This window comes from Agelaius tricolor, unplaced genomic scaffold, assembly GCF_023055355.1.
Source record: "Agelaius tricolor isolate 1412-34295 unplaced genomic scaffold, bAgeTri1.0.p SCAF_18, whole genome shotgun sequence".
Taxonomy (NCBI): Eukaryota; Metazoa; Chordata; class Aves; order Passeriformes; family Icteridae; genus Agelaius; species Agelaius tricolor.
In genome coordinates, this window is record NW_027269278.1 from 6,554,668 (window position 1) to 6,579,166 (window position 24,499).

A 24,499-nucleotide genomic window follows, 5' to 3' on the forward strand; every position below is an offset into this window, starting at 1 on the left:
TCAGCAAACACTCACCCCAAGCAAAGTGGCAGTGATAAATATTTGAAGGATGGTTACACTTTTGGAAACAGCTGCCTTGGTATTCCTGGGTCTATAGCTTAAGGCAAAATGTAGGAAAAGAAACTGGATGATGTTAGCCTGTGTTGTAATCTTATTGCAAAGCTCCCATACCTTCTCAGAGATCTCATGGGCAGCTCCTCACAGCACTGACTCCTTCTTCCTCACAGCACAGCCAACAAACTCCAGCTCTCCCCTCACCCAGCTCTTTTATAGCACTCATCTTTATTGGCCACAGCTGTGGCCTGTTAAGGGCAGGCCTGTTCCTAATCTTGGCTCGTTAGTACAGCTGCAGCTCCTCAGGGGTGAGACTGCCTTCTGCACCATTTTCTTACATTCTATCCCCCCACAACCCTGGACATTTAGGGTAGTTTTTTTTCTGAGGCCTGTACCAATACCTGCCTTGCAAATACCGTGTAAATGTACAAAGACTGTCTAGAAAACCATGGCTCAAAGGCTGATCCATGATGTCAGTGAGATCTATGTGCTCATTTGGTGTGCATCCTCATGAGGCACCAGCTTCTGAAAATGGGACATCTGCTGAGCAAGCTGCTTTTGACATGGAAAAGGATCATGTATCTACTAATATATCATTTTATCACCCCATTAATATGGACCACATTGTTAATCTCTAAAGATGATTTGATGGTCAGCTGAATGTGAATCTGGCTTCCTAAATAGAATTACATCATTTTTCCTCGCTAGGACCTAGTTGTCCATTTCATTCTAGAGGGACAGGAAAAGCCCTACAGAACTTTGAAGAATCATTTAAAGGCCTTGGTGAAAAGACTCCAGGCTAAGTTTATTCATGTTCAGAGCAAAGAGTTGTACTACAAAAAGATTTATATATATATATATATATATATATATATATATAAATTTATTTATTTACTTATTTAGAGAAGTATCTAACAAAGATAATTGAAAAAACTTAGCTTCCAAGTACAAGGAAGTTAGGCTCAGAAGAAGTGCAGAAAAGGTTCCCCAAGTTATTAAAATGACAATAAACACTTACATGCTTAAGATAACTGAATTCATATTCAATGAGCAATTTAACTACATATGCCTTCAACAGCAGTTGCCAGTGCATGCACTGGCATCATAGGAGTCAGTGAAAGGTTCATTTCTCCAGAAGAATTGCTAAGCCATGGTTTGCTCATTGACTTGTTCATGTCATGACTTGGAAAAGAAGTTTCTCAAGCAGAAAGTGACTCAAAAGGAAGGGGAACTGGTTTGTTTTTTTTTTTTTTCCCCAGCATTACCAGGATTTTTACAGCAGGTATCAACACAAATGCTCTTGGCTGCTCACACAGAGATCAGGGAAGGGGCCACTGCCCTTTGCTGTCAGGTTGCTGTTGGGTCACAGTGGTAATTCACTGGACAGGCATCAGACAAGCTGCCCAGTTTGGCCACAGGATACAATGGCTTGAGAAAATCCATCTCTGGAGCTATCAGATGGCTCAAACCCACACCCCTGCAGCAGTGCACCTCACTTCTCTCCCTTGCCCACAAACCAGCTCTGTTCTCCTCAGCCTTGTTCCCAGGCTAACCAGCACTTGTGTGTCCCCAGCTGTGTGTGGAGACATCTGCCATTGGAAAAAAACCCTGGAGAAGACCCTCCAAGGCCCCAGGAGCTGCTGCTGCATTCTGGCTGTGGCTGGTGCTGTTTTAAGGCAGAAGACAAACTTTTGCTCTCTTTGTGGAGAGTTGGAATTGCCACTCCTTCTGCTGAGCAGGGAGCTGAGGGTGCTGAGGAATTGCAGCAGCCCCCTCTGCCACAGTCCTGGGAGTGAGCTTCTCTGGTGAGCAGGCACAAGGGCAAGCTCTGAGGAGCAGATCAGATGATTCTCAGTAGCTCTTGTTCTTATATTTAGCTCTGTTACCTCAGCTTTTACACTGACCATCTCCCATTTTTAAATGGCACATTTGTTTGTGAATGATGTACAAAATCTACCACATATTGTATGAATGCCCTTGAGCATTGAGCAAGGCTCTTTCTCCCTATCCCAGGCAGGGAGTGGCAGGAGAGTGGCAGGGCAGAACCACAGGATTTACTGTGTTTCATTAAATTGGTTCAAACTGCTCAGGCACCTTCTTTCCATCTCTTTCCTCTCTGAAGAGTTCTAGCAGTCTTGGAAAAAGCCGTAGAGAGTGTAAATTAAGTATAAAATTAAGTTTGGACTGCAGAATGCATGTTCTTCTACTCAGTACCAGGATGTTTGTGTTCTAAACAGATTATTTTTACAGTGTATTAAGGAAGGTTAAAGAAATATTTGTATACTTTTGATTTTAACAAGAGGAAGAAGAAATGAGATTGGGTTATAATAGAAGAATTACAGTACAGCTGTTACTCCCTAATTAATTCTGTCTGTGAGTAAATCAAAGCTCTAATTATAGACACGAAATATGCTCAATATTGTGGAATATTTATGCAAAACATTATTCCTGGCACTTATCAGCTAAAATATAATGTCTCACCAGAGCTGAAGCTGCAATTTTTAAGTGTCATAATTTTTTTGCCACTTCTTTATAGCTCAGTACATGGAAAGTACCTAAGAGTACAGTTTCATTTTTTAAGTACTTTGTAAATCCCAACTGACAACTGCTTCAATTCTTCCTCTAAGAAACACCTGTCCTTATCTAACAGAAAAAGATAAAAAAAACCCAATGTCTAAAAATCCTTAAAATGGCATTTCTCTTACTGTTATGAAATAATGCCCTTTAGTTCCACAGCTGCCAGCAATGTTATACTTGCAATACTTTGCAATGTTATATTTGACCTTCTTCTCCATGTGCTGTCCCATGCACTGGCACAGCAGAACCCATCATTCACATTCCCACTATAGCATTAATTAATAACTCCAAGTTCTAATCCTGAAAGTTACTCCAAATAGGGAGATTTGATTCTACCCTGCTCAACTGAGTGAGCTGAAGCGACTCAGCCTCCTGCACAAAGGCAGACACTGCTGACCAGCCATACCTCCAGAGATGGTAAAGGAGCTGGGATTCAGACTTCCCATTAGGGAATGCACTACTCAGAGGGCAATAACCAAAGGGTAATTACACCTTAATGTCAATAAAGGATAATATAATTGACATATGAGAGTGGTGCCATTCAATTCAAAAGCTTTTGGGTGATGACTTGGTGGTTCTTTCCATGACAGATAACAGAGACATTCTAATAGAATCAGACTGAGTCTCTAAATTGTTTGCATTTTGGAGATTTTTCCTTTATCCCTTGAAAATGCAAGAGAAAATTGAAATATGGACCCTTAAATGTCAGTGGACGTACTTAATAACCTGTGCAGGTAACTGCAGCTCTTTTGTTTCTTTCATTTATTTATTTTAAAACTGAGCTATGACAGTTTATAAATAGAAAAGTAAGCTCAGTAAACTTCACAGTCACCAGCCTTTATCCAGCCTAATTTTATTCCATGGAAATTCAGAGCCTGCAAAGACTACACAGGCCACTGACTGACATTCACTACAATACAAAAGTTGTGACAAGCACCTGATCAAACATCATAAAAACCTAGAAAAGAAGAACAGTGCTCAAAAAAAAAGGTGTTAGCAAGATGGCACAAAATCTTTTTTTTTCAAAGGTTAATTAATATTTTTACTAGCTCTGCATCTTTCACAAAGGGTAATTAATATTTTCAGTAGATCTGCATTTCCTCTAAAAGGGTGGACACAACAAGTCTCTGCTAACCTTTAAGGTAATTCAAAGAAGATACATCACAGAGCACAACGATTTTGTGAAGCACAATAACTTCTATTGCCCTAAGAGTATTTTAGGTTTTTGAATCTGGCTTCAACTTTAAACTCCACATTTTCAAAGGAAGTGTGATAATGATCACTTCACTTCTGTCCTTTGAAGTTTCTTCACATCCTCTTCTTGCTTTATAATCAGATCTCCCATTTATTTTGCACAAACACCTAGAAAACACAGCTTATTAGTCCTTCTGGTGTTATTAGGGCTGACAAAATAACTCTCACAAACGAGTTCAAAGTAATAGTGAATGTTGCAAAAATTACCATTTCTGGAACACTGTGAAAAGAGAAAACCACCATAGAAATTAGGTGTGTACATCAACTGGAACATGTGAAAAGGAAAAAAAAAAAAATCACTGTCAGCATGGAACTGCATTTATCTCATTTACCTGTTCCAGCCAAAGGCACAGGGCAAGCCTCTGGCAGGCTGGGAAATCAAAGTACAGCCCCTGTGCTAGAAACTCAGTAATTATAACTTCAGGGATCAGTGCAGGAATCAGAACAAGAGAAATCTAAATTTTGCTAGCTTGAAATATAACCCTGAATGATCTTTTTCAGCCTTTAAAAACCAGACAAATGTCTGGTTTTTGCTCCCAGTCCTGTGTATGGAGGGGGAAGAATAAATGGAATATGCATCCCCATGCACACATCCAAATCCACAGAACTCACTGTCCCTGACAGACAACTTCAGGCTCACATGTGCAACCCCTTACACACTTTGGAACCAGAAATGTAGCAAAATAACTGCATTAGAATGCTGAGAAAATTAGCTTTGTACCCTGTCAGCACTGTCAGACCCCAGAGGCTGGAGATGTTCTAGAGAAAGGGGGAGAGTAAAATAAAGCAGTCCCAGCTGCCTCACCCTCTGCAATGGGGTCAGCAGCACAACAAATTAACAGAATAATGTTTCTGTTTTGCACTGCCATCCTCCTGCACAGCAAAGAAAACAAGAATTTGTGCCATTAAACCTTACAGTAGCTTCACCAGTGAATAAACTGGTGGGCATCCAGGGTATGAAGCCTAATGCAGACAATGTACAGCTGCAGATCAAAACCCCCTTTATCAGGCCACTCATCTCCTCTCACAGCAATGCAAAGAATCCAGGTCAGAAAAGAGAGTGAAGGGAATCCTTTTAGGAATTTTTCAAGAAAATTGGGCTACCTAGCTGGGGTATGTAAATTTGAATTCCTCCTGATGACTTCAGGGTGTTACTTTAAACCCTGTGAGAGAAACAAGTACAAAGTGACAGTGAATCAACTCTACAGCATGCATTTATTTATTTATGCAGCCCATATATTTAGCTCTCCTAAGACAGCTAAATCAAGAATGCTAATGAACACAGGGAATATCCTGAGTCAGTCTTCTGAACATACTTTCAGAGTTCTATTTTCTTCTAGCATAACAATTCCTGCTTATAGGAATGCTATTAATTATGACAAGAACAAGAAAAAGATTTTTTTCACCTTTAAATGTGTAAACAATCTTAACAGCATAACAAGTGGTCATAAGTAATGTCTATCTTCTGATAGAATTGTGCTAATGACATGTACTAAAAATGATATTAACATAAATTTACAGTTTAAACAATTTATTCTTTAATAGTGTGAGGCTGGAGTATTTTGACTTTTTAGAAAAGTGGACTCCAAATACTTTTCCTTTTTCATAACTACTAGCTGAAAAAGCTGATGTTTCCAAAGTGAACAATGAGGAGATGGGTCTGGCAAATAGGGATGGAAACAAAAATTTCAAGGCAAGTATTCAGGAACTTATATGGGAGGTTTAATCAAAAGGCTGCTGTGTCAAACATAGTTAGAAAATAATAGAGTTGGCACATGGACAACTTCTGGAACTTCATTTGCAGCTTCCCTGTGCCTGTAAACAGCACAGCACTGGGGTGAAACTCCAGGGGTGCTTCTTTCATGAGCTCATTTTCTATTCTTATAACAATGCACCTTAATTCCATTTTGATGAGTACTCCTGCCAGCAACACATTCTCATTTTCCTAAACCCCTGTCTGGGGACTTCTCAGAGCTGGCAGTGCTGTTTTAGGGCCAATTTCTTGCTACCTATTCCCATCCACAAAACCTTGCCAAGATACACAGTTCCTACTACAGCGCTGTCCTGACTGAGTCTAAATTAATTCTTTCTATTTGAGTTTTGCTGCTATAGCTTCAAATTTTAGTAACTATCTCCCCAAGGAACTTTATTGTATCATCCATTCTATTAAAGGGACAAAATTGGCTTTACTTACTGGTAAATGCTGATTAAAGCTTCTAAGCCTGAAAAGTTAGAAAGGGTATGGATTTTTAGATCATGAACTTCTATACTTATGTGCTATATTAACTCCAAAAGTTACAGTGCTTTTAAGACTAAAAAAAGAAAAATTAAAATTTTATAAATGTAGATGGAACACTGCTCAGAGGATGCTTTGTGGCAGCATTTTTAATATACTCTGAGTTCTTTGTCCTTCTGTAGCACATAATTCTGCTCTTCACACCTCTCTTCTCTACATTCTAACTCCTGATACTCTTTTCATGCTACACTTAATATTCTGATACTTTGTCCACCGAGTTGTCTTCCCAATCACTGTTTAATCTCTGGTTATTCTATGCCTCTCTGTCAAGAATTACATTTCTGTCCTTCTGTCCTTCCTTGCAATGCCTCCTGCCTGCTTCCAATTTAACTAATATTCATTTCTGCAACAACACTATGCCAGCAATCCAGAGATTATAACTGACTATTATAACATTTCCCCAGCTTTTGCCTTCAGGGACAATCAAGGCTTGGTCAGACCCACATTTGTGACTTCCAAGTCTGTGAAAGATCTAAGAAAAAAAAGCAACATAATAAATCCTTAATAAAAAATTATAACAAAAAAGTCCTTCCTCCAACTACTCTCATTTTCAAGAACATATAGATATTGCTATTCTGAATTTCCTTAAACACAGCCAAAGACAGGTGAGACATGTCAGCTGAAAAGATTCCTCTCATCAATTCCCTGAGCAGAAAGTCAATCAGAAAAAAGCAAAAGCAAGAAGTCAGTCAGAATTGACTCCTCAGGTCGGTGTCCATGTGGCAAACAGGAAGATGCCAGCAGTGCAGGAGTAACCAGCACAAATCAGTGTATGCACTAAGTGCAATAAATAATGGTGCAAGGACTTCAGAGAGCCAGCACAGAGAGCCCAGAGCTGCTCTATTGGCCCGTGTGCCTCCCGTGCTGCCCCACCTGCACCGGCTGCGACACAGGAGGGAACATGGCCACAGGGAAAAGCAGACTGGCTGCAGTGAATTCAGCCAGGGAAACAGGAGCCAGCCATGAGAGTCCCTCTAGAAAGAAGCAGGAGCAGACAGAGGGGTGATGCACTCTCATCCTGTCTCACATTGGATGTGACAGTGGCAGTTTCTGTCACAGGGGAGCTCCCCAGCACAGTGACTGCAGAAACACGGGGGGAACAACACAGGCAATGCCCAACAGGAAACCCCAAACACTGCATCAGCATCCAACAACTCCACCCTGTGAAGTGCAGTACACAGCAACTCAGACAAGCCCCAGGACACTAGGTTACTTCCAATGTAAATAAAAATGTATTTCCTAACACACAGTTTTACCAACAGCATCTTCCATATCAGTGGCTGCTGAAGTTGCCCTGCTAAGGTCTGAACAGCTGTTGGTGTGCAGGCAGGGAGTGCTCGTGGTGGGGCATTCCCAACCATCCTCCCCTTCCCAATGGGATGGGAATTCCCATTCCCATCTTCCCTTCTACTCTTCACATGTGCTACTGATCTCCAAGTTTTGCAGTATGACTTTACAGAGTTCCCACTGAGAATATTACTCATGAGGCCTTTATGAAAAAATTAAAAATTGGGCATATGAATCTATAACAGCAAAAGAACAATACTTTATTTTCCTTGTTCATTCCAGAACACTGATATTAAAGAATAACTTTCATTTTCCAGAGTTTAGCTGCATAAAATACCATAAAACTCTCTAGAATTTTCCCCTGCTGATCCTTTGACCTAAATTTTACTGGGGTTTTAAATCTTTATTAAACTCTGATATTCAATACATTTCATATTCTGATGCTAATTTTTTTTTCTAATTATTTTACAGGCAACATCTGTGTTCAGTAAATTGGAATTCTCTAAACACTGTTACTTTGTATTAATAAGCAAACATTTCTTGGTCCTGATGTTTAATTCATTGGTTTTTTATTAGTATATTTCTAGGAAAAGATTTAATTTGTACGTATTAAGCACACCAGCCACCCTGCCTCACACTCAGGATGTGTTTCATTAAGCATAATCCCCAGTAATGAATCTTTTCAAATCTCTCATACAAAACACTCCTCCCCATTTTCATTCCACCCCAGATACTTCTAGAGAAAGTTAATCAAATTTATTAAGAAGGAAGCCAAAAAAATCCCATTGTGGTATGAGGCATCAATCCTTGCTGTATATAGATTTCTCCTTGTCTCATGTGTTGCCATTATTCCTCCAAAAAGATTCTGGGAATAAAGGAATGTTCTCTTCCTCAGCTTCAATAGCTGTCAATTGCTGCAGCATTTGCTAACAGCCCTGGGCCTGTGCTGTGAAGTCCCCCTTTCCCCAGGGACCAACTCTACCTCCAGTCCATTAATTATCTCTTTATATCTGCAGCTGCAAAGGAGGTACAATCATAAGATAATAACACAATGATCTTTTAGGGGAACTCTAATTTCTTACCAAGGCACACATATTAGAATAAAGGAAATTAATCATCTATTTATTTACAGCACATGTTTAGCATTTCCATGAGTTTGTGTATCGAGTCTTGATTGCAGGATTATCAGAGTCTGTTTATAGTTAATCTGTTTTTAATGAACGTGTGCTTGCCAGCCTGGTGTCCCCATTTCCAACTATTTTACTTCATTTGCAATGTTTTAACCTTACTCTGTGCCAAATTTGCAAAAAAAAAAAAAGCTCATAAAGCCAAAGAAAAGTAGTAAAAGTATTTTGCAAGTCCTAATATAAAGCTTTAATTAAGGAAAGCATTTAAGCATGTGCCTGATTTTATGCCAAGGCTTAAGCACATGTGAAATTAGTCTTAAACATTATGTTGAATTGGACTCCATGTATCATTAACAGTTTGAATTGAATTGCAACAAAACAGTCATCTATGTTCCACAGCTTTTGTCCTCAGGAAGGCATCAGTTCCAAAGCCAGGGACACACTCCAGCTACAGCCAGTCTGAGAGTCAAGGCAAACCAAGAGAGACATGAAAAGGCTGCTCATGCCCACTCATGGGACACCTGGTGCAGAATCCTCTGCAAGGAAAGGCTGCTAGAGTGAGAATTTCTCAGGGAATTCCCTGAAGGCCACAGTAAAGCTAAATTCTCAATAGACTCTGAAAAGCTTTTGGTGCTACTTCAACAGTGCAGTAAAGCAAAAAGGGGAGATGATATTGAATGGTCTTCTGCTCCTCTGTCATTATAAAACCAAACCTGTGCCAGCCAAAGTCCCAAAAACGTCTAACTCTCCCTGTGGCTATTGAAACCAGGGTAGTCAAATCAGTCATTGTCAAAAGTTTAGCAATATTTCAAGATAAAAATTCATGTGATTGGATTAAAACATTCAACAGATTTTTGCTTTCATACAAATTAGCAAGTACACTTATTAATTCAAAGAAGAAGCACTTACATTTAAGTGGCATATGACTGTGCCAAAATATGGCAGATCTGATGACCTGACCTATGATTAAAATGATGAGCTACATTTGTTCAAACTCATTTTTTTAAATGATAAATCTCTTTATCACTTTCTTACAAGGACAAGAGGTTAGCTCATGTAATCAGAGACAGAACAGTATTATCTCATCCAGAGAATGAAGCAAAGACACAAGGTAAAGAAACCTAAAAAAAATGTAAAGATCAAGTCAGACAAGTAAACTACTTCTAGTGAACTGTCTGGCAATTCATCCATGGGCATATTTCCTACTGCAGAGTAATTAAGCTTCACCAGCTTCCCTTTTCCCCCAGCAGAAAGTAAAGTAAAACTCTCATTAAAATGACTTTACCATTCTGTCTATTAAACATGGCAGAACACGACCATATTTGCCCAGATGCAATTCTTCAGCATATTGCTTCAACCAAGAGCCTGAGGATGAGAATCTCTGTGTAAATCACCTGTTTCACACACTGCTTTAGTGTGTGCAAGCCAAGAAGGAGCTGACAAAGCCTGGTTGAAATGGGAATGCTTTAAGAGGCAGCACCAGCAGTGCTGCTGTACAGCCCTTGTGCAGCACAGCCCAGAGAGGACCCTCTCAAAACAACATTTAATGGAATGAGTCATTCACCTCACTCCAGTGTTAATGACTGCTACCTTTGGGGAAAAATAGAACCAGCTTTGGATGATTTGGGGATTTTTTCCATGAAATAAATGTGAATGTAATGTATGAAAAACATCACTGCTGGCTGGCTTAGTCTCTCTCAGGCCACAGATTTTGCAAACTCAGTCCCTGACCCAAACTCAGTCACTTACTGTGGATGCTTAAGAAACTATCAAGCCATGGGTTTATCCCACCTTGAGTTACTCGCCAGAAAAGACCCAGCTGTGCCCTACAGATGGAAGAGCCTTCAGGTGAACATCATCCCTCAAGTAGGACAGACACCTCACCTGGACAGGGAGTCCTGCAGAAAGGGCAGGGGGGGACAAGAACCCCCAGAACTGCAGGAAGGGATGCACAGGGAATGGAGTCAGAGGACAGAGAACCCCCCTGAACACAGCTGCCTGTTTTGTAAGGCTTAACATCAGCAACTGCAAATCACCCAAGCAGCAGAAGCCAAAGCCTCAGGTTTGGAAGCGTGAGGGAAGTGCCAAGATAACAAAATCAGGTGAGGGACAACCAGCCTATGAGAGAGCTAGAGTAAAGCAGTGTAGGGAAGGTGCATAACCTGTCAATAAATTATTTTTCATGTGAAAAAATTCATCAGAATTTTTCACTTTTGGGTGAAGAACAAATGACAAAAATGCACTCAGAAGTGTTTTCAATAATAATTTCCTCTTAAGAAAGTTCTAGATATTTAAAATCCATTTCTATTTAATAATTTTTTTTAATTATTTTAAAAATCTCTTTCTTAATAAGAGACTGAAATGCAAAGGATTAGGAGCCTGTAATGTGATGTGTGGGTTTGCTCTGGCAGCCTGCACAGGAGTGAGACACCAGTGAGAGCCAAGGCCCTGCAGAGCTCCCAGGGAGCAGCAGGGCTGGGAGCTGTGCTCAGGTAACAGCATCCAGAGCCTTGGGGAGGAGATGCAGCACAGGGCAGGGCAGGACTGGCTCTGCAAACCCCTCTGCTCTCCTTGGCCAGCACCTCTCAATTCCTGCCTGGAGTGCAGCATCCAGAATGGGAGATATGCAACTGCCTTATCCTTTCCCCCCCTGCAGAAAAACACCAATAAATGGTATCTACCCATTAATTTTCAGTTTTTGTGTTCAGTATTTGATTACTTCCACTGTCTTGAGATCAGGCACATTTTTTGGGCTGGTTCTCAGGACAACCAAAGAAACTGGGAATTTTTGATGGATAGCAAATGCAAAAATAAAAATGACCCCAGATAAAAATCCAACCAAGGTAAGCAAATTAACCAGTCTTTAACTATGAATGGACACAATTCTCCTTAGTGATAAGAAAGGTTCTTACTTAATGAGCAACATACATCTCTTTCAGTAGGGAAAGAAGAATATTGCTTGCAGTTGCATTAGTGAGTAACTAGAATGCTTTTTGCAATCCAATTGCCTTTTAATTGACCTTACAAATAGTATATCCTCAGATTAGAATGCCAAATTCTTTCATTTATTTACCCTTTAAGTCAAATGTATTAATATTTATCACAAAACTGAAACTACACAAGAGAAAAATAAATTCTGTTAAGACCTTCATCTAACAAAACAGTAATTATAGCATTTAATCACTCACAGTTGGGAAGAACAGCATCTAAGCTAAAGTTGATGATTTCAGTTTTGTAGTCACTTACTGTTGATGCTTAAGAAACTGTCAAGCCATGGGTTTATCCCATCTTCTTAAGTTACTTCCCAGAAAAGACCCAGCTGTGCCCTACAGATGGAAGAGCCTTCAGGTGAATATCATCCCCTCAGGACATCAGTACAGAAATTTCTAGCACCTTCATTGCTAAAATATTTCAGGATACCACAATGAATACGCCTTCAAAACCAACATAATGACTTAAAAACTACTTACAGATTACAGTTTTATTTCATATTAATTTCCAAGTAAATTCCATTTGTTTTAATGTTCCTAAATTTTTTCATACATTTTGCAATCTGCTACATTATTTTTACCATAAAATTTGCATTCTGTTTGCCATGGCACACACTGGATCTGGATAATCATTAGTGATCTTTGAAGCTGTAAATGATAATCAGGGGCCTACAGCTTGGTAGGTGTGGGATCTCAGCACATCGTTCCTGATGTCCAGAGATGCCAGGAGAACCCTTGGGGGTCTAGGAAATCCTGGAATGTTGCCAAGAGTGTTTGGTGGCTTGATTTTGATCCATCCACAGAAGTGACAGCAGTTTGAGGACAAGAGAATCACTTTAGAGTAAAAGGTGTAAAACAGACACATTTAGAGGGTGAAATATAGACTTTAAGGTTTTTGGTACAGGGGGGTTATGGAGACAAGACGGAGGGATCAGGCCGTGTCTCGTCCTTCTTCTTTCTTCTTCTTGTCCTCCATCTCCTGTGGTGATGTTGGCACTTGGGGATTGGTTTATGGTGAAGGTGCACTTGCTAACATGGGTGAAAAGTATTGGAAAATAAAGGTAAATATTGTGTACGTAGATTTTAGTATAAAAAGACACGACCGCCCCGTGGGTGGTCAGAGTGCCTGTGACTGCTTGCAGATCAGACCTCTGTTGGGCAGACAGAAAAATTTTGTAGATAAGAAACAATAAACAATCTGAAGACCGAAAAGCTGAAGAGTCCAGACTCGTCCTTTGAATCGCGTGCCACCCAAGAACCGCCCTACCCGTGTCGGGGCACAGACAGACAGCCGGACCCAACAGGAAGGTGCAAAGAGGCTGCCTATGTAACAGCTGCTAAAACATAACCTGGAGCTTGGGAGATCAATTGGGCTGCCCTAGTGGGAGAGCAGAAAGCAGAATGACCAACTGCTGGAGTTGGAAAGAAATTCCAGCCAAAGCCAAGTGATTTGGTGATGTTTCACCGCAGCCCCTGTGCTCTGCAAGCACAGCCCAGCTGGGTGTCTGCTGTGCCCCAGCTCTGCCCCCATCCCAGCAGTGCCTTATCAGTGTCAGTGCAGCCTGCTGCAGCCACAGCCTGGGGCAGGAGCCTCTGCTGCTGCTGTCTGACACAGCTGAGGCCTCACTGTGTCAGTACTGAGTTACCCCCAGCTCGTGTGGGATGGCTTTTAACACTCAGAGTTAGTAGATAGATTTTCAGTCAAGTTAGTTTTGAAGGCAACTATAACTGTCATAAAATCCAGTTCATTTATGGGATCATGACAAGATTCTCATTCCAATCTAACCAACCAGCCAGTATATAAACCCTTCCAAGCTTAGCACTGGCATAGACAGGCAGTTCATTAACAGAAGCTACTGGAGCAGATCTTCACCAATCACATTGGTAAGCCACCCCTCATTAGTTTCATAATTACACTGTATGTGTCCCACACATCACATATCATGTTTTTGAGCTATTAAAATACAGCCTTCATTTTCTGAAAGGCTAACCACATTAAATCACAGAAGCCAGGAGTAGCATTCTCTTAAACAAATCATAACTCAGGGCAGACATTTCAACTGACTTTTATTCTGAATGACACAATCTAGGAAAGTGCAATACTGCTGATCTTCAGAAGTTGCTTGTTTTTCAGAGATCAGACTTTAATTATGAAGAAAATGACAGTTGTGATGAATAGACTGGTAAATGAAATAACTCTTTTGGTTTGCATGTGGTATTGTTGGCTCCATTCTTCTCACTATCCCTTGAGAAAAGCTGGAATTGCATTTTAAATCAAAGTCACTTAGACTTGGTAGGACCAGTGGACACACTGAGAGTGATTCATAGACAAAAGGTATTTATGATGCAAATCTGTCAGGATCCTTAATTCCTTTAATGAGAAGCCACAGAATTTTGCATTGAAGAACTGTTCACCTAGATATGTCCACACTTTTACCAGCAAAAAACAAAGCAAACAAATGCAGAGAGAAAACGTGGGCAGCTCTTCTAATGAAATGTCCTCCACAGATCCAACAGACACCCAGAATGGGACAGGCCCAGCTACAGCACTCTTAATTCAGGGTCTGGCATATTCCATAAAATCCCATAGAAATGTGTTTCTCCCAGCACCCATTCTGTCTGACAGCTTTTTCCCAGTAACTCAGAAACATTTAAGTTTTGGGAGTACTTCATCCTTTCCATCATATTACCCATGGATACTGTAGGTACAATTTTTAATGTACTCGTGCTCTGTAGTCATTACTAAAACCACACAAACACCCCCAGCAATAAGGCTGCCATCTTATTTTTCAAGTGTTGGTAATCAGACACACAGTGTCTGCAACCAGACAGACACAGCAGGGAATGGCACTGAGACTGTCACTGCTTCCTCCCAACACAGTCCAGCAGAGGAACCAAGCAAGGAAAAATGGTTTGATGTAGTTGCTTCTGAGTATACCTGAGGTTATTAAATGCATAGTGAATAATTACTGTAAATGGTAGGTGTTTACATGGCTTTTCTGACAGGTTTTTCTATCTGAAGAAACAATCATCCCAAATATTTAGCTTAGCCATGAGACATATGCACTCAGTTTCTACTGTAGACTGCAATTAAAATTGTACAAATAGGAATGCCTGTATTTAGAAGGTTTGGGATTTAAAAAAAAAAACCAACATATTTTTTTATCATCAGACACAGATTTAAATTGGAGCTCTTCTCAACAGCACACAAACCTCATACACAGCTGTGTGCCCTCCTCTGCTCCTGTACACACTGCTGCAGCCATTCCAGCAGGACTCAGTGGGGTGGGACTGTGGGGTCATTGTCCCTGTTTCCCTCAGACCTACTCCCAAAGCAGAGCCATGCCCCACTCTGGAGCAGTGTTTTTGTTTCCTGTTCCCTCAAACCTGCTCCCAAAGCAGAGCCATGCCCCACTCTGGAGCAGTGTTTTTGTCCCTGTTCTCAAACCAGAGCCATGCCCCACTCTGGAGCAGTGTTTATGGCAATGACACAATTATTTGTCAGTGACTTGAGAGCAGATGGTACTGCATCCCAGGTTTACATTTTCATGGGCCTGAATGACACAAAACCATTATGAATGAATACAGCCACTACTCTGGCTTTGAAGAGCACTTCAACATTCTCTAGAAATCCAAAGATGAGAATCTTAATTGCAAATTCCAAACACATTTCCTCTGTCAAATTTGAAGTATTGCCTTTATCACCTTTTTCACTTACCTTTCCTAAACTACAGGTGTATGCAGTCTATTTGAAAGCAAAAACTATTTGTATTGAAAATAGTTTATAAGTAAATATTTCAGGTAGGCTTTGTTTCCTTGACTTCCCATCTTGGTTAATCCAAACTCACACTCCCTGGACTCCCTCATAATTTTTTTAAAAAATCAAGTCACTCTCATTTACTTTAAAAATGCTGCATTTATCATGTTCCTCCTAGCTTTTTTCTTCACTAAAATTGTACTCTGATAATACTTTGGGAGTACCCTGCAATATGAAAGACTTCTTTTCAGAAGAATAATGAAAAGGAATTATTGAATCCCTTACTACTCCACAACTGTAAAATGTCATCAGCAACTCCTATAAGATCACCAGCTGTTGAAAATTACTTGACTTTCTACACCGACCTTTAACATTTGCATTTTGCAAGAGGAACTCTTGTACTTTTACTTCTGCTTAAAACATATCACAATGAAAATGAGACTAAAGCTAAAAATTACCTTGAAGAAACCTACACCAGGTGTGTGCACCTGTCCAGGTGCCAATAAGCTCTTGTCTGTCCATAATACTCATTCAGGCCTGCCAGTGAACACCTCACTATCTCTTCTTAAATTTTAATTAAATGCTAAACCCAGGAGAAGCTCTATTGCACTTAACCTGTATGTGAATGTGATATTTAGTGTAACCTTGTTTTCTGACAAGGGATTTCATCAGGACTGTGGAAGGGTTTGGTACCTGTTCATAAACTTGGTATGAAGGACAACAGGATGTACAAAGGATGCAAATGCAAAGTGACAGAGGAGAAATGGGCTCTGTGCACAGGCTGTTTGCAGCCAGCACTCTGCAGTTTCACAGAGCACCTTGCAGAGCCCTCTGCTCCCTCTCTGCTCCCAATGCAGTCGGGTTCCATGACTGCCACAGCTGAGCCTGGACTCAAAGTTCTGCTTCAGCTCAAAGCTGCAATCAGGACCTTGTCTTCACCCATTTGTTGGTTTGTTTGCTGGAAAAGTGAAACTTGGACGACTTGTTAATGAATTCACGATAAGAAGAAAACAGATCTTGATACCCATAGAGGTCTCATAAATGCAAACAGTAAAGGAAGCCAGCACTGTGGCAATGCTTGATCTATAACTGAAAGTTTTTCTAACAGCTCACATAAGGTGTAGAAAAACCCACCCTTCTACAGGGGGTTTGAAAAAAAAAATATTTTGGTCAAATCCTCTATCTCTATGTAAAGAAAAAGAAAAAAGTTACAACATAGTGTATATAAACTACGACTTATCACATTGTACATCTGGATAAGGAAAGAATACAAAGCAAAGATAATTTGAGCCTAGTTTTATTGCAACCTCTTATTTTTAAATAATCAAGGTATTGGCTGTATGTACTGCCTACTCCTGAAACATGCTGAGCATAAAATTTCTTCTTGCATTTAATGGTGCAAGGAACTCCTCACAGAGTGGCACCTTCCACCTCAGAAGAGAGGTGCCACAGAACAGAGGAGAACTTGCCAATCACTGTTAATGTCCTGTGATGTCAGTTTGAGAGTAGCAAATGTGGATCCACAAAGAGAAGATTATTTTGTAATGGGATACTTGAAAACAAAATATATTAGATCTGAGGAAGACAATGCTGCAGCCCAGAGCTGCCAGAAGAAAATTCTGGTCTCAAAACAATACAACACAAGGAATAAATAAATTCTTGTTAATCAGGTAGTATCAAACCTCAGCCTTTGCAAAAGAAAAGATCCTCCCTTTCTCCAGGTTTGCCTAGACAGCTTTAAGAAAAAATGCAGATGAAACTTTGCAGCAAGAAACCTTTGTACACACAAGCCATCCCTGATCTGTGGCTGCCAGGTAAGGAGGTTATACAATAGGCTTTTAAACAATGAAATAAAGATGTTAGATTAAACTTTTTTGATGTTAGTGATAGTCACTGTTGACACCCAAGATAAGAAATTAAACAAAATACAGCAACTACAAATAGCATTAACCCAACAATTAAGCATTAACCCAACAATTTAACATCATTTAACAGCAATTAGATAAATTCTGAATGAAGCAAAAAAGTAGAATTTAGTTGACTATTGAAATTACAAATATATTCTGTTTCTTTATCACTTTCATTAAATAGATTATAAATATTTTATATGTCTATAATGTAGAGAAGCCACATAATAGGTTTCTCACAATTAGAAGTAAAACAAATTTTCCAGTTTTTTTTCAAATTTTTCTGCCTTTCTTATTCTTCATCCTTATTTTGAATTATGGCAAATTTTGTTCTACACAAATTTAGACCCGTCCATTCTTGAATTAACCTGTGTTGTCAGCCTGTTGGGAGTCATTTTGTTTGAACATCTGGACCAACCACATGTTTCCAACTGAAAATAAATCATCATTTGTGAGGTATGAGTATTAACATACTCAGCATCAGAGGACTGATAAAGATTGGACTGTGTATGTTTAATGCATTAGGATAAAATATTATGTAAAAGTTGTGTTTGGAAAGTTTATGGGATACACTGAAAACGAGCAGCTTCTCTGGGTCTGTTGAAAGGCAGTTTGTAGGTCCATGGCTCAGCTGGGTCTGCACCTGTTAAAAGTTTAACTACTATAACAGTGCCATCTGCATTCAATCAATATACTTAATTATTACTTAATACCCCAATTGATCAAAATAAATAAAATGTAAAAAAATGTCTGCCTCTCTGACCAGAGGATTTTCAAAATGATTTTATTCCAGAAATTAAAGAGTGTAGGTCTTGTTTTAGCGGGTAACTGATCCCAAGTGAGCCCTCAGGCTCATTTTGTGCTCACATCCCTCCCTGAAGTATTTTCCTATATGGGACTGGGAATGGGTGCTGTGGAAATCCACTGTTCAGATTCTGTGTCACCTGAACATTCAGGCTTACAGTCACTAACACACAGCAGTCCCTCCTTTCTGTTGGGTATTCAGTGTTCCTGTAGGAACCCTATCATTCTCACTCATAATATACATATTTGCTAACAGCAACTAATTAATTGGGAGTTTGTCAGTTAGAAAAAAATCTTAAGTATTGTTTCCCTGCACAGAATAAAGGAAAACACAAACAGGTCATTTGCAAATCTTTTTTCTATAATTTCACAAATGCAGAGACAGGGATAAACAACATTTTATCCAACATTGTTCTTAAAGGCAGACAGCAGCCAGGTAAACAGGAAGAAGTAAATGAGGCAAGGTCTGTGAATACTTGTGCAGCATGAGCACTTCTCACCACTTTCTTATGTTCCCAAAACAAAGTGAAGCTTTTCCATCACCCACCAATGATGTTTTCATACCTCACTCATTGCTATCACATCTACACACTGATCAAATTTAATTGTTTTTGTAGGTGACAAGTTTAATTAAAAAATAATGTCTAGGATGGACTGAAACTTTTACCAAATAAAAATACAGGATTTCAATGGCTATACCTACTAAGAACTGTAACAGTAAAGCTGATCTAAACCTTATCTAACAGTCTGTACAGCAAGTTTTATTTTACAGCATTAGTGGTGGGGTTCAAAGTCTCACCTCCTTGAAGTTTGTCATTGCATAAAGTATTTTGTAAATAAAAACAAAAAACATTCCTGGTTGAAGCAGTTGCAGAGAAATGCTCAAAAGCCAAATAACAAAAAGACATGGGGAACCATCCAAAATTCATTATTTTTAAATAAAAGTCTCCTGTGTACCTCCCCAAACTCTTGACTTTCCTGCACCTTACTAATGCTTTGTTAATATCCCTACACTGATTATGTCTAACATGACAGATCCCAACTTTCACTGCACCTACATCTTTGGGGCTATCAGAGGGTGCACAATGAACACTTGATAACAATGTGCATCGTACACTGCAGACCCACCTTATTAACTGGCTAATTACAACATCAGTGAATGCTCTAATCATCATCTGTACAATCTAAGAGATTGTACCTCCTTGTTTAGTGAACTGCTGGAGTAGCAGGAGAGTTCATACTGTAAAGTTAGAGGGAGAGAACTGGGCTTTTAGTGAATACAGCTTTTCAAGACAAATTCAGAAATTACTTGGAATACACATGCATCACTGAGCTTTTCAACTTTTCCCATCCACTTCAGTGCATACTTTTCACTCTGGGGGATGGTCAGACAAGCTGTTCTCAGGGACCCTTCCTGAGGTCAAGGAGCATCACCTTATCTCTTTCACCCTCCCTGATGTCACCATGAGCAGCCTGCAGCCAAAACTGCAGTTTAGCCTGGCTCTCTCAGCCTGCTGCTGGATTACAGAGCAGACAGACACTAAGGAGGACCTGTTGTGTTGGAATTGTGAATCTGCATCAATCACAGCATTTCTAATTCTGACTCAAGCACTTTGTCCTTACATGTAGCACCACCACTTTGCTTAAACCTAGATGTCCAATCTTAGCTCAACAGCAAGGCCTTCTGTAGCTGCCTGCAGCCACTGCAGAGTCTGTTCCCAAGTCTCTTCAGACCATGTGTCTTAGACTTCCAGAGGTGCATGTCTCTCTCCATTGACTGAATAGGAGAAACTACACATCCAGCTTGCAGTAACAGCCAATGTAAGGAACATAAATACCATTCTTCATTGCATCAATCACTGCATTCCAAAACATCAAAATATTGGAAACAAGAAAGCAACTCCAAGGAAACTGTAAATCAAATATACTGCATTAGAGAAGAATTTAGAGGTAACCTGTGAGTTTAGACTTTCCTGAATTTGATGCTTCAGGCAAGCCATATGCACTGTTTTTCAAAAAAATCCTTTGTTTTTCAAAAACAATTATCAGCACTGGTGACTGCAGCGGAGTTTGCCCTTTGCCAGATATTTGTATTAATTATGCTTTGAAGGTGCTGAATTAATCCATTCTGTGAAATATACATCAGTTAATTAAAAAGTATTTTTCCTCAAGAATGAATATAATTCATGATGAAATAGGAGGTTATGTTTCCTAAGTCAGAAATCCTTTGGGTGAAAATAAAATAGGTTGGAATAGACATGCTCTCCAATTGACCTTACTGTTTAAATATTCCTGAAAAGCATCAGATCTGAACAGAAGGAGTGCAGAACACAGTATGGAGCTTTTATTATTGTCCTTTGTCTAACTTTGAAGCACTAGAGCAGGCAAACACATGGTACTGCAGACCCAAAGAATGAGCTGCAGCTCTCCAAACACCAGACAATATCAGGCACAGGGCCTGCAATGCCACAAACAGGACCACAGAGACAGATGAGAGTGGTTTCTATGTCATAGCAGCAGTAGATCAGGAAACTTAGATATTTATTATCTCAATGAAAAGTCTGGATGAGAAATATCAAGGGCTTCTTAATTCTACCTCTACATAATCAGCTCATTTGGGTATGCAAGTAAACAAATGTATTTTCCTGTATAAATGCAGGAGAAAAACCTCCAGACTTGGGCTGTATAGAAAAAATAAAAGTATTCTCAAGCTGTCCAGGGTAAAACTTATAGTGACAGGAATTAATAGGTGTCAGTTCACTAACAAAGCACCTCATCACTTTGAAAAATGCCAGTGACAAATAATGGTATAACTCATGGAGGTGGGCTGAAGGTGGTGCACATGAGGAATGTGCATTTCCTCAGAGGCTGCAACATTAGGCATTACTCCTACCACAAGTGGAGAAGACAAGAGAGAACAAAAAACCCTCATTCTCTGCTAGGCAAAAGGTCCTTTTGGCTGGTGCAGGGCTGACAAAAGTGTTCTGAGTAGCTCATTTCCCCATCCAAGGCACAAAAACTACCTGGATACACACACTGCTCTGCACTGTGCTGAGAGAGCACAGAGGAGGGTGACAAAGAGGGAAATTTGATCAGATTTGGTACAAACCACAGTTCTCTGCATGGTTCTATAAGATTTTGGGCCAAACAATAACCTGGCATGAGCTGTCACTGCTCTAGTGCTTTCTAGCTAAGGAGAGAAAAGGGCTTTTAAGCAGATAAGAGTTTTCCTCCCTGTGCTAATGTGTCTCTGCCAAGACATTATTGGGATTTGTGCTGGCCTAGCTCTGTCCATCAGGACACTCAGCAGACAAGCTCCAGCAATAACCATGAACCAGAAGTTTCTCCTGCAGGCACAGTTCCACAGCAAACTGGCATTTCCACCAGACTGGTCTGATTCACTTCTTGGACAGGATTTTAGTGCAGTGCCATGAGGCACAGCTCCTGTATCACTACATTCTGGGATCACCTACTGAGGCCATTTGAAAGTCAGTCCTGAGATTGCTGTAGTGGTTAAGGCACATTCAAGCTTCCTCAGCCCCTCTCTATCAATGTCCTAAAGAAAGAAGGTTGCTCAGAACATGACTCCAAGTGCTCTGATGTGTAAATGCACTTCTGGTGGCCATCCCAGGATCCTCATTTACTCCCTGTTAGCCTCAAGTCTCCTTCCTGACCACAGCTGCTCCAGCCCTGTGCTGCAATCCAGACCCCACCAGACCCCTGTGGCCAATGTGCAGACAGCATCAGCATCCCAAGGTGGATACTGGTGACTCTCCAAAAGCCAGATCCTCACCAGGTGTTTCTCCTTCAATGCCCCAGGAGCCAAACTCATGTGTTTCACTCTAGGGCTCTAAGTGAAGATTTTGTTGGCTGCACCCCAAAGTTATCTCCTGCCCAGAGATCCAGAATTGTGAGAAACAACTATCAGACACATCCAAACTTTTTATGCTTTGACTATTCTCTTTTTTCTCCCCTGTTTTGGGACAAGTAAAAAATCTGAGGCTGTAGAATTTAGGCAATAACTTAATAGGAAATTGTAGCAGGTATTTCATTTATTTTGAGTTAATCAGATTTCACAGATTTCTCCCAGAAATGCAGAGCCACAGGTTCCTCCCTACAAAACAACACCACGTTTGCCATGTGAAAGGTCACGTGAAAAAGTACTAAAGGAAACCTTCAGCATCCCACAGGTCTGGAAACTCACACTATTTCATGCAAAAGCTTATTTTCTACATGGAGTAGCCACATATTCTTGGTACCCAAATAATACAAATGAAAAAAAGTTGCAAAAATTCAGGCAAACAATGAGATTTGCTCATTTTTTCTCAGAATCTTTCAGTAAGTCACTACTGGATAAAAGCCATGACCACATGCACTGGTATGAGTTCCACTTGGATTAGAAGTAACACAATAAAATTGAATTAAAAACTATAGTAAATGTCATCAAAAGTCCTTTTTCTGTTAGCACTGAAAAACTTGTACACATGAAATAATGAGAAAGAATAACTCTATGGTAAAGGACTGCTAACAGGTGAAATGGAAAGTAAGGTTACATGTCAGGAGCAAGTATTTGAAAAGTATTTGAGAAAAGGCTTATTTATGTACTTACTAGAGAAAGTTATGCTTAAATTTAATGTTGTGTCATTAGATCAGGTTTTATTACCCATCCTCCTCCAGTTTTCCTTGCTCTCTCATCCTGTATGAGTGATTCATTTAGACTATTCTTTATGCTAAGCACTGAGTTCCAAAAATGATCTATTACAAAGGATTAAACACAGTCAGAGCCAAAAAAATTATCATCCTATAAACTTCATAAAGATGAAACCTTTGCCAATATATTTTTCTGTTAGTCTCTGTCTCCAAGTACCAGTCAGTGTCAAGATTGCAGAGAAGATTGGTTCTAACTCTCTGCCCAAAAATGTGCTTTGTTATTCTCTGACCTGCCAGGTACCAGCAGGTCAAATAATCAGCAGTGTTGCAATTTATACCATACTGAATTATAACCAAGTCCTGGTTTGATTTACAAAGTTGGGCACAGACTATATTTGTAATATTATTGTCCTGTTACAATGCTTTTACTGAACTGCACGTTGACAAAACTCACTTGACCATAACAAAAAAAAAAAAAAAAAAAATCACTTATGCCATGTGCAAAAGCTCATAACTCTATTTCTGCCAATTGGATAAGCATGACTAAACTCCTAAAACTGTTCAGCCAGATCATTTAGGGCTGCCTGGGAATATGTGTTATTAGACTAATTGGTGCACTAATCCTATGCATCAGAACATAACAGTAAAGACATTAATTTTTAATGCTACAAATTGATTATTAAACATCCTACAGAAACAGCAAGAGATAAATCTCAAAACACATTCTATGAACATATTACTTCACTCAAACTTAACTTTTTAAGGTTTACAATTCACTATGATTTTTAATGCTCAGGAAAAATTGTAAATACATCTTTAAAGTATACTGCAGATGTTCTTGGGATTAAACTTCCCTAAAGAGAGCATGACATAAGGACAAACACAGTAGTTCTAAGTGCTCAACGACAGCCAGGCACTGTAGTCAGAAGTAGCATTTGTTAACACATGTTAACAATGTAGAAGGTGACACTTACGTAGAAATCTCTTACCTGCCTTGGTTGAGTCTCTCCTGATAAGGTTTGTTCTGTGAAAGATGCAAGTCTTTATGTATAAATCAGAAGCAAAGGTGTGCTTGGCACATCCAGTTTTCAGCAGAGCTCAAGTGTGATATGTGTAAGTAATAAATTGGCTTCTCAAAGTAGCTCGGACCATATTAATTGGAAACAGAGTCACTGCTTGCAAGGTTGCTGATGCTGCTCCTTCTGCTTTGTGCCTTTGCAGAGAGCTAATGTATGAATGAGGCAGAGAACAAATCCCTTTCTCCCTTTACCTTTCCCTCCTTCTCTTCAATGGTGAGTTAGAGTTCAGCTGATCTGCAGCCGATGGCAGAGCACAGGCTGACAGTGCTGTTTCCTCCCCTGCCGAGACACACTGAATGTGTTGTGAATAAAGACAAAGCCCTGTACCAGTGCACCACACCACTGTAGGTGAGAGCTGCAAGGATGTGCTGTGCCTCTCCTCAGCAGGCAGGCGAGCCTCAAACGCTGCTGGACAAGCTCACCCTGCTCTCCTCTCCCCATTGCCGACCTGCACCAATAGCTCCAGCTGGGGACCAGCCTCCTCTGCAAGGGGAACTCCACTCTGCAGCTGGCACGGGTCTCATTTGCCTCCTGGCAATGGCTATTTATGTGGTTTTATTTTTCTGCACCATAAAGGGTGATTTAGTTCCAGTTTCTCCTAAAGGCTAACTGGATAAAGTGTCAGCTTTTCTAATAGCCAATTAACCCCTGTAAAATCCCTACTAACTCTTCAGGTTTAGGCTTGGTCCTTGAATTAGGCCTAAAGGGTACCTGCCA

At 40.0% G+C, this 24,499-nt stretch overlaps 1 long non-coding RNA gene across 2 annotated transcripts in view; it reads right to left on the bottom strand.

Moving 5' to 3' along the window:
- Positions 1 to 24,111, bottom strand: part of LOC139597625 (uncharacterized) — a 263,742-nt gene extending 239,631 nt beyond the window's left edge. For both annotated transcript variants that reach the window (XR_011681656.1, XR_011681657.1), the window contains exon 1: positions 23,693 to 24,111. This is a non-coding gene — a long non-coding RNA (uncharacterized lncRNA). The remainder of the gene's footprint in view (positions 1 to 23,692) is intronic.
- Between the last annotated feature and the right edge of the window lie 388 nt (positions 24,112 to 24,499).